This window comes from Dipteris shenzhenensis, chromosome 17 (genome assembly GCF_047967505.1).
Source record: "Dipteris shenzhenensis isolate YYH24624 ecotype China chromosome 17, Dip_SZ_1.0, whole genome shotgun sequence".
In the NCBI taxonomy this organism is placed as follows: domain Eukaryota; kingdom Viridiplantae; phylum Streptophyta; class Polypodiopsida; order Gleicheniales; family Dipteridaceae; genus Dipteris; species Dipteris shenzhenensis.
Window position 1 is genome coordinate 56,680,490 of NC_141612.1, and position 10,732 is coordinate 56,691,221.

The 10,732-nt window shown below is 46.0% G+C and overlaps 1 non-coding gene and 1 pseudogene across 1 annotated transcript; both read right to left on the reverse strand.

Moving 5' to 3' along the window:
• Positions 1 to 3,853: 3,853 nt before the first annotated feature.
• Positions 3,854 to 4,006, reverse strand: LOC147892347 (5.8S ribosomal RNA). The gene has a single exon (XR_015542540.1). It is a non-coding gene; the product is annotated as a 5.8S ribosomal RNA (ribosomal RNA).
• Positions 4,007 to 4,330: 324 nt separating this feature from the next.
• LOC147892348 (18S ribosomal RNA) lies at positions 4,331 to 5,021 on the reverse strand (annotated as a pseudogene; the record flags this gene model as incomplete).
• Positions 5,022 to 10,732: the final 5,711 nt, after the last annotated feature.

The following is a 10,732-nucleotide window of genomic DNA, read 5'->3' on the forward strand; positions in this document are numbered from 1 at the left end:
TGCGAAGCCAGGGAAACTGAGTGCTCCCACAATTACATCTGGATTTCTTCTTGAAACGAGAAGGAGAGGATCGATATGAAGTAGACAGAGGACAGAAATCATGGTGTCCCATAAATTGCTGACAGATGGCAGGGGAGACTAGACTGATTTCTTTAATTTTGTGCTTAAGTGTAAACTCTGTACATTGGCATCGAATGTATACCTGTACAAGCTGAAAGAGGTCTGCAAAGGTGAAGTCTGCCACTGTCTTATGCACTTCAGTGGGCCTATTATCCAAATTGACTATCTTTGTCTGTGCCTCAATAAGGGCAACCACTGCTTCACCGAGCCGATGAGGGAGACTAAAGAGATAGTGCGGCTTTGCTGAGGTATCTGCAAAAATTCCAGCTCTATATACCAATTGTTGAACATGTGAATTATAGGTGGCAAGCTGGAAGAGGTCGCAGAGCTTTAATGCAAAGAATTCATTAGACGCCTGGGCACGATCGTCTGCAAAGGTGGGAAGGAATTGGTTGGAGATGGCTACAATAAGGGCATCTGGTGCATTTGCCTACTGGTTGCCATCTAAACTGGAAAATATTTGCTCCTTGGATTCATCATTGAGAAATTCCCAGCAATTTGCTAAAACACCAGTAAATCCTTTGGTGGTCTCAACAGCAGCATCACGAGGGTTCCATCTATAAATAGTAACCAAGGACATCATATGACCATAAAAGATCTTAAGAATGTCTTTCATAGCCTGTGGGGAAGTAGCATCAATATTAAGGATGTAGCCTGGGAAAGATTTGTGCTGCATACGGAACCTGAGATCACCTGGTTCATCCATTGTAGCATCTGTGTAGGAATGCTGTTGAAATTCACCATAGATGAATTGTGCGCCAGGGGAATCTTGATATGCTGTGCACTTGCCGCGCCATGGGGCTGGTTGAGGTCCTTGAGACTGCTGGGCTGGCTCGTCTTCCATAGGCTCATGCTTGGCCTCTTGGTTCATGTACAAGAAAGGAGAAGATTGTACAGTGGGTGGAGGAGGAGAATCATCATCGTCATCAGTAGTAGGAGGAACACCAACTGGGCCGGGAGCAGGTCGAGGCAGTTGGGGGAAGAATAGATTGGGATCAAGAAGAATAACATCAATAGGAGGGCGGAAGTCAGTGGGATCACGAGCTTGTTCATCTTGATCCATCCATCTGAAAGCACGAATGATAGGATGTGCTGGATCTAGCCATTCAGCTGCTTGTGCCTGATCAAATGGCAATTCCTCTGTTTCTTCTACATCGATGAAGAGATCGAGAGAAGGAAACATCAAAGAAGGGGTAAACTCAAAAGTGAGGTGAGGAGGTTCTGCTGACGAGGAAGGAAGAGGTTTAGGAAAGCTAGTATGTACAGAAGAATGCTCAGAAGATGCCGAAGAATGTACATCTACAAGTACAGCTGTTACCTTAGTTTCTAGACGATTGATAGCAAGTTGATGCCGAAGAATGTACATCTACAAGTACAATGCCAGTTGGCAATTATCTAGGCATTCTTGGACTGCCAAATTATGTGCATTACACCAGTTTAACTGCTATTGTTCAACTGGTATATCATGAGTCGGACAAGTACTGTCAACAAGTGCATAGGGAGCATGAACAGACTTTTGAGCTCCATTTGTAGTAGTGGCTTGATACCCAGAAGCCTTCAGCCATGCCTTCAGCATCATCATAGGAGCAACCCTGTTAGTGATTGCAAGAGTGCGACTGTGGGGCATGATTAATTGCTGTAGTTCTTCTGTACTGAAGGCTGGTATCAGCTGGATGCCTTGCTGCTGCAGTAGATGTAATCCAATCATTTACTGCATTTGCCTTCTCAGTAGACATTGATCTTTCGGAGGCAGTATTAGGCTCATGAGCTAGGATCCCTGCAATAGAAATTTGCAAAGAGGCAGGAAAAGATAAGCGCATCACCTTCTTGGAATGATCTCCAGAATGTCGTCGGATAATAGCTTTAGTGCTGGAGTCTTCTATATGAAACTGAGGAACAGGGACTGCTTTATCTAAGATCTGCTTGTAGTCCATTTCCCATTCCACTGGCATAGGTAGTGCATCGAAATGGAACCTTGTAACTTCTGCATTTGTTTTCCCATATAATATACATTCATCTGCAGAATGAATGTTACGGGGAATAGGGTTGATCGTAGAAACCAGATAATTAATAGATCTGACATGAATTGCACAATGCTCAGATCTAGGTTTCATACTCAATCCCTTTACCTGTACATATAAGCGGATTGCAGTAGAGACAAATGCAAATCATTCAAAGATATTTTAAAATTGGGATGTACTACAGTGTATACAGGCTCTTTGTTGAGAGAGCCATGCACCAAACCGATGCTGCATCACTAATATTTGTGTGGCGGGTATCTACAAGGCTCACCATGCAAGTGGCATTGACTCTCGACCGAAATAGGGGTTCAATAGCCAAAACGAAACAACCATAATGTATATACTGATATCCGGAGCGTTTGAAAGTCGAAATCTCAAAATCTGAGAACAATGGCAAGTAAACACCTGTACTGCCCTCGTCAGTCATATTGATACAAACTTTTGAGATTTTGATGTGCCTTAGAGCTTTGAATTGGAATGCCGAAAATTTGTAAACCTCTTCGGGGTCGATCAATGGCAGGTTCCAAGTAGTATTGGACTCCGTAAGTTCTGTAGAAGTGGAAGCAGAATGGGGAGAAGAGAAACGGGCAGACAGGGAACGGATAACTTTAGCCATGGAGATAGAAGAGTATTGGGTTCTTGCACTGAGATAAGTTCTTCACACTAGTCGGCTCAACCGCAAACTGGCTCTTCTCTGGCCTTCGAGGGGGGAGCTCCATCAGTGACTTTTAGAACACTGTCTAGGCATAAGAAAACAAGGCTCTGATACCAAAAGGGCAGAAGCTATACGATCGGGTGAAGCTCGGAATAAGCAGGTGGTAACAGAACTAAGCAGACCAAGTTCAAGAACCTAGTATGATGCCTAGTGGAAGGGAATGCGAAGAAGATATCCTAGATGCCCCCAACGATTTCTTCGCTACCGCAAGTTTCAATCCTCCAACCGAACCAGAACATCTGGTTGTTTTATTTGCGGAAAGAAGGGACATTTTGCCCGTGATTGTCCCCAACAGCCAAAGAATCCTCAACAGAAACAACTCAAGGGATTCTTCTCCTTGGTGAATTCACCAGATAATTGGGAGGTTGTCTCCCAAGGAGTCACTGATGAATCGCTCTATGAGTGCTCTGAATCTGACACTCCAGAATGCCTCTATTGTCAAATCCAAGATTCAGATTCAAACCCTGATGTTCCCCTCTATATGAACAGAAGCAGGGCCTATGTTGATCTGCCTGCAAACCAGTTTAGGGTTTAGGGTCTAGGGTCTAGGGTTTAGGGTTTAGGGTTTAGGGTTTAGGGTCCATTGCAGAGGACGCCTCTCCAGACTACAATTCACACGGCGAGGCCGCACGATTCTCAAGCTGGGCTCTTTTCGGTTTGCTCGCCGCTACTAGGGAAATCCTCGTTAGTTTCTTTTCCTCCGCTTAGTGATATGCTTAAACTCGGCGGGTAGCCTTGCCTGATCTGAGGTCCATGTTCTGATACGAGGGGAGCTCGTCGGCACCCCCCATGAGCCCAATCTTGGCACGTACACCTCCAGGCGATTCGTCTACAAACTGTCGCCCCGTGAGGGGTGGACCACCCTTGCGACGCCTCGCCGCTCGGTGCCACCGATCCATTTCAGTCGACCGCACTGCCCCAGAGGGGCATCACGGACGGCCAGCTCCGCCGCTCGGCCTTACTCGAAGAGGAGGGGTGAGAGGCGTGGTTGTGGTGAGGATGCTCAGACAGGCATGCCCTTGGACAAGCCGCGGGTGCAAGTTGCGTTCAAAGACTCGATGATTCGCGGAATTCTGCAATTCACACTACGTATCGCATTTTGCTGCATTCTTCATCGTTGCAAGAGCCAAGATATTCGTTGTTGAGAGTCGTTTTTGCTTGTGTTACGTCCTCCACGAGGGAGGGAGATCAGACCGTCATGTTTATTCGGTGCCTCACACCCCCCGTGAGGGGGGCGGAAGGTTTATCATGCGGCCCCATGCCGAGGCATGGAGGAGGGGGGCTACCCGCACGACGGACGGGGGAAGATCCCCGCCCCCACTGTGCGACCGACGGGCCGCCCCGGCTCGATGCCACGCCCACTTTCGCCTGGCTTCGGCTAGGAGCGTGGCGCCGACAGCCGCACCTCTGAGCGTGGCCCCTCGACGTTACATCCACGATTCACGGTGTTTCTCACGGATGTGTGTCAATGATCCTTCCGCAGGTTCACCTATGGAAACCTTGTTACGACTTCTCCTTCCTCTAAATGATAAGGCTTAATGAACTTCTCACAATGTCACCGGCGGCGAACCACCGGCATCGCCGCAATCCGAAAACTTCATTGGACCATTCAGTCAGTAGGTGCGATGGGCGGTGTGTACAAAGGGCAGGGACGTAGTCAACGCGAGCTGATGACTCGTGCTTACTAGGAATTCCTCGTTGAAGATCAATAATTGCAATGATCTATCCCCATCACGATGAAATTTCAAAAGATTTCTCGGGCCTCTCGGTCCAAGTGGTAAACTCGTTGAATTCATCAGTGTAGCATGCGTGCAGCCCAGAACATCTAAGGGCATCACAGACCTGTTATTGCCTCAAACTTTCATGGCCTAGACGGCCATAGTCCCTCTAAGAAGTTGGCCACGAAGAGGATCCTTCGTGTAACTAGTTAGCAGGCTGAGGTCTCGTTTGTTAACGGAATTAACCAGACAAATCACTCCACCAACTAAGAACGGCCATGCACCACCACCCATAGAATCAAGAAAGAGCTCTCAATCTATCAATCCTTACTATGTCTGGACCTGGTAAGTTTCCCCGTGTTGAGTCAAATTAAGCCGCAGGCTACACTCTTGGTGGTGCCCTTCCATCAATTCCTTTAAGTTTCAGCCTTGCGACCATACTCCCCCTGGAACCCAAAAACTTTGATTTCTCATAAAAGCATCATTGTTTGAGTCTCTCCTCTTGTATATAAGGAGCCCTTCGGCTCATTCCTCGGTAGAGTCTGCCAGGAGTCTTGAGCCTTCAGTTGTAATCTTATTGTCTCTTGCTTCCAATATATTTCCAGCTTCCAAGTTTCTTTGTGTCCCTCAAGTTCAGTTCTCTTGCATCTGCATGCCTACCCCATATTTCCTTCGCCCCGATGCTGATCTGCCCATTCGTGTTACCTACGAGTTGTTCTATGCCTCATCCCACACCGCTCGCACTTACTATACTTCTCCAGTCACTCCCTATCCCATATATGTGTGTTTTATTCACGCTTCTTCCCCCGCTTTCCAGTTCAAACTCCCTTCAGGCATCATACTTGGTTCTCGCACTTGGTCTGCATAACTTCACTATCGCCCCGTTGCGCTTCCTGTTCCGAATTCCACCAATTCGGTGCTGCCTTGTTCCCCTTTTGGTATCAGAGCCTTGTCTTCTTGTTTGTTAGATTGTTCCGAAAGTCACTAAGAGAGGTCCCCATTGAGGCCAGAGAGAGCCGTTCCGAGGTAGAGCCACCCTGCGTGAGGAAAGTCTCTGAGCAAGAATCCTCGACTTTGTTATCATCATGGCCAAGGTTATCCATTCCCTGTCTGCCCGTTTCTCTGCTCCCCGTTCTGCTTCCACCACTACTGAGCTGTCCGAATCCAAGAACACTTGGAATTTGCCTCTTATCGACCCAGAGGAGGTTTACAAGTTTTCAGCTTTTCAATTCAAGGCGCTCTGACACATCAAGATTTCTGAGGTCTGCATCAACATTGCCGATGAGGGTAATACTGGAGTTTATCTGCCCTTGTTTAGTTCCTCCGAAATTGACTCCTTTGTCCGTTCCAGCTATCAATATATTCACTATGGATGCTTTGTCCTAGCCATAGAACCCCTATTCCGGTCCGGTGTAAATGCTACTTGCATGGTTAGTCTAGTAGATACTCGTCATCTTACCATTAGTGATGCACGTATAGGCTTAGTGCATGGTTCTCTAAATAAGGAACCTATCTATACTGTTGTATATCCTAATTTTAAAATGTCCCTCCATGATCCCCATTTGTCCATTGCACTTTGCCTCTATGTAGAAGTAAAGGGTTTGTCTATGAAACCTCGATCTGAGCATTGTGCCATCCACGTCCGTTCAATCAATTATCTTGTTTCCACTATTAACCCTATTCCTTGCAATGTACATACGCCTGATGAATGTATCTTATATGGCAAGACCAACGCGGAAGTTACCCGCTTCCATTTTGATGCTTTGCCCATGCCAGAAGAATGGGAAATGGACTACAAGCATATTCTTGAGGAGTCATCTTCCCATCTTCCTAGATTCCAGATTGAAGATTCTTCATCTCGTGCTATCATTCGTAGACGCTTTGGTGATAACAGCAAAAAGGTGATGCGCCTGTCTTTTCCTGTCTCCTCGAAGATATCCATTATAGGAATCCCAGCCGACTCAGAGGCCGCTTCTGAAGTATCGCTTTCCTCTGATAAAGCCGAAGCTGTACAAGACTTATCGCCTCTACTTCAGCATCTCGCTATCCTGCAGATACTAGTCTGCAATACCGGCGTTCCACCGCAGTCAACCATCATCCACAAGCCCACTCCAATTTCGACAGTATCACTTCTTCCGATCGAGTGGCCTCGATGATGATGTTTAGCCAGACTCCCTGGCCTGCAGCTTCTGGTTTTCAGTCAACCACTGAAGATGGTCTCCACAAGTCAATTCATGCACCCTATGCTTTGGTGGACCATTCTTTACCAGATGTTCCAGTGGAGCAACAGCAGTTGAACTGCTGCAACTCTCACAACCTCGCAGTCCAGGAATGCCTCGACGCCTGCCAAACGGCCCTGTACGACTTGCAACTTGCTATCGGCCGACTTGATCGAAAGGTACATCGAATCCTTGAAGAGTTGCAAACATCTGGTCCTACTTCTACTACTTCTGTATATACTTCTTTCCCCCCCACTTTGCCACCTGCCTCTGCTAGTCCTCCTCATCTCACCTTCCAGAATGTTCATACCCCTTCTCTTCTGTTTCTACCACCTGATATGTTTGCCGACGTTGCATCTGAAGAAGATACTGAAGTATTCACAGCTCCATCTCAATGGCTTGATCCTGCCCATCCTATAGTCCGAGCCTTTAGATGGACAAACCAAGATGAACAGGCTAATGATCCCACTGAAGTGCGTCCTCCGATTCCTATTATTCCATTGGATCCTTCCCTGTTTCTTCCCTATCTTGGTCCCCCTGCTCCAGGTCCAGTAGGACATCCAGAGCCTCCTCATATCCCAAATCCTGAGCCTCCTACTATGACATCTACTCTGCACCTCTTCCGTCCTTCCTCTCCCGATGTATATTCCGTCACTTCTTCTACTTTTCCTCCTTTTGTATATATGAATCAAGATCCCAAGCCCGAACCTATGGATGCAGAACAACCAGAGTCTTCCCATGCCCCTCAGCAACCGACTTGGCGAGGTCGTCGCACGGCATTTCATGATTCTCCTGGTGCTGCATTCATTCGTGGTGAGTTTCAAACTCACTATACTGATGGTGATCTCAACGAGCTTGGTGATCTTCGTAACCGCATGCAGCATAAGTCCTTTCCAGGCTACATCCTCAACATCAACGCGGCGACCCCACAAGCCATGAAAGATATTCTAAAAATCTTTTATGGCCACATGATGTCTCTCGTAACTATTTATCGATGGAACCCCCGCGATGCTGCAGTCGAAACCACCAAAGGTTTCACCGGTATTCTTGCCAACTGGTGGGAGTTCCTGAGTGATGCATCCAAGGAACAGATCTTCTCCAGCCATGATGGCAACAATCAACCCAATGCTCCTAATGCTTTGATTGCTGCTATCTCAAATCAGTTTCTCCCCACATTTACTGATGATCATGCGTAGGCCTCAAATGAATTTTCTGCCCTCAAGTTGTGCGATCTCTTCCAGCTTGATACATACAATGCTCATGTTCAGCAGCTGGTGTACAGAGCCGGCATCTTTGCCGACACCTCAGCTAAACGACATTATTTGTACAATCTTCCCCACAAGCTTGGCGATGCAGTAATGGCCTTAATTGAAGCTCAAAGAAAAATTGTCAATATTGATAATAGGCCAACAGAGCTTCATAAAACAGTTGATGATTTCACTTTTTCTAATCTTTTCCAATTAGTTCAGGTGTACATTCGTAGGCAATGCACCGAGTATACTCTGAAGAAGAAACTTAAGAAGCTCGGCCTTGTCTCTCCTTCTTTTTGCCAACAATTTGTTGGTCACAAGGATTTCTGCCCTCCTGCATCCTCTTCTCGCAGAATCTCTCGACGCAAAGGACGGCGGTCTTCACACTGTTCATGTGGTAGCTCACAGTTTCCACGCCTCAGGAATCTTTGTGGCGCCGCCGCTATCAACGACGGCCTCAATGTTTCCTTTGTAATCACCGCTTTAGCCAATCACGGAAGGATTCCGACTGTTTCATCTGTGGCAAGAAAGGCCACTTTGCCAAAGACTGCCCACAGCAACCTCGCAATTCCCAACAGAAGTAGCTTAAAGGATTCTTTGCTATGATCAATCACCCAGAAGATTGGGAAGTTGTTTCACGAGGAGTTACAGACGAATCATTATATGAATGTTCTGAGTCTGATACTCCTCAATGTTTACAATGCCAACTCCATCCTAGCACTCCACCCAGCTCTGCAGATGAAGTTCTTGTATATATGAATGCACCACATCGACAATCCCGCATTGAAGTTGAAATCACTTCAGCTTCTGATGATGAAGACGGGCCTGAAGATATTGATGCTTATATTCGTCCCCCCTCTTTACGGCCTTCTCATAATCGCGGCAGAGGACGATATGCTCCACAACATACTCCCCGTCCTCTCCATACTAGTGATCTCAAGACTTCTGAAGAACTCTCCGACTTCTCCAGGTTGTCTGCCTGCAAACCTGCCTACAAACCGGTTTAGGGTTTAGGGTTTAGTCTAGTAGATACTCGTCATCTTACCATTAGTGATGCACGTATAGGCTTAGTGCATGGTTCTCTAAATAAGGAACCTGTCTATACTATTGTATATCCTAATTTTAAAATGTCCCTCCATGATCCCCATTTGTCCACTGCACTTCGCCTCTATGTACAAGTAAAGGGTTTGTCTATGAAACCTCGATCTGAGCACTGTGCCATCCACGTCCGTTCAATCAATTATCTTGTTTCCACTATTAACCCTATTCCTCGCAATAATGTATCTTATATGGCAAGACCAACGCGGAAGTTACGGGTTTAGGGTTTAGGGTTTAGGGTTTAGGGGTTTAAGGTTTAGGGTTTAGGGTTAGGGTCTAGGGGTTAGGGTCTACTAGGGTTTAGGGTCTAGGGTTTAGGGTCTAGGGTTTAGGCTCTAGGGTTTAGGCTTTAGGGTTTAGGCTTTAGGGTTTTAGGCTTTAGGGTTTAGGTTTTAGGGTTTAGGGTCTAGGGTTTAGGGTCTAGGGTTTAGGGTTTAGGGTTTAGGGTTTAGGGTTTAGGGTTTAAGGTTTAGGGTCTAGGGTCTAGGGTTTAGGGTCTAGGGTTTAGGGTTAGGGTTTAGGGTTTAGGGTTTAGGATTTTAAGGTTTAGGGTTTAGGGTCTAGGGTTTAGGGTTTAGGGTTTAGGGTTTAGGGTTTAGGGTTTAGGGTTTAGGGTTTAGGGTTTTTTTGGTGGTTTTTTAGGGTTTTTTTGGTGGTTTTTTAGGGTGGTTTTTAGGGTTTTTTGGTGGTTTTTTAGGGTGGTTTTTTTGGTGGTTTACGGTTTAGGGTTTTTTTGGTGGTTTTTTAGGGTGGTTTTTAGGGTTTTTTGGGTGGTTTTTAGGGTTTTTGGTGGTTTTTTAGGGTTTTTGGGTTGGTTTTTAGGGTTTTTTGGTGGTTTTTAGGGTTTTTTTGGTGTTTTTTAGGGTTTTTGGTGGTTTTTTAGGGTGGTTTCTAGGGTTTTTTTTGTGGTTTTTAGGGTTTTTTGGTGGTTTTTTTAGGGTTTTTGGTGGTTTTTAGGGTTTTTTTGGTGGTTTTTTTACGGTTTTTTGGGTGGTTTGTAGGTTTTAGGGTTTAGGGTTTAGGGTTTAGGGTTTAGGGGTTAGGGGTTTAGGGTTTAGGGTTTTAGGGTTTTATGTTGGGTTTAGGGTTTAGGGTTTAGGGTTTAGGGTTTAGGGTTTTAGGGTTTAGGGTTTAGGGTTTAGGGTTTAGGGTTTTAGGGTTTAGGGTTTAGGGTTTAGGGTTTAGGGTTTAGGGTTTAGGGTTTAGGGTTTAGGGGCTTAGGGTTTAGGGTTTTTTTAGGGTTTAGGGTTTAGGGTTTAGGGTTTAGGGTTAGTGTTTAGGGTTTAGGGTTTAGGGTTTAGGGTTTAGGGTTTAGGGTTTAGGGTTTAGGGTTTTAGGGTTTAGGGTTTAGGGTTTAGGGTTTTAGGGTTTAGGGTTTAGGGTTTAGGGTTTAGGGTTTAGGGTTTTAGGGTTTTAGGGTTTTAGGGTTTTAGGGTTTAGGGTTTTTTAGGGTTTAGGGTTTAGGGTTTAGGGTTTTAGGGTTTAGGGTTTAGGGTTTAGGTGTTTAGGGTTTAGGGTTTAGGGTTTAGGGTTTAGGGTTTAAGGGGTTTAGGGTTTAGGGTTTAGGGTTTAGGGTTTAGGGTTTAGGGTT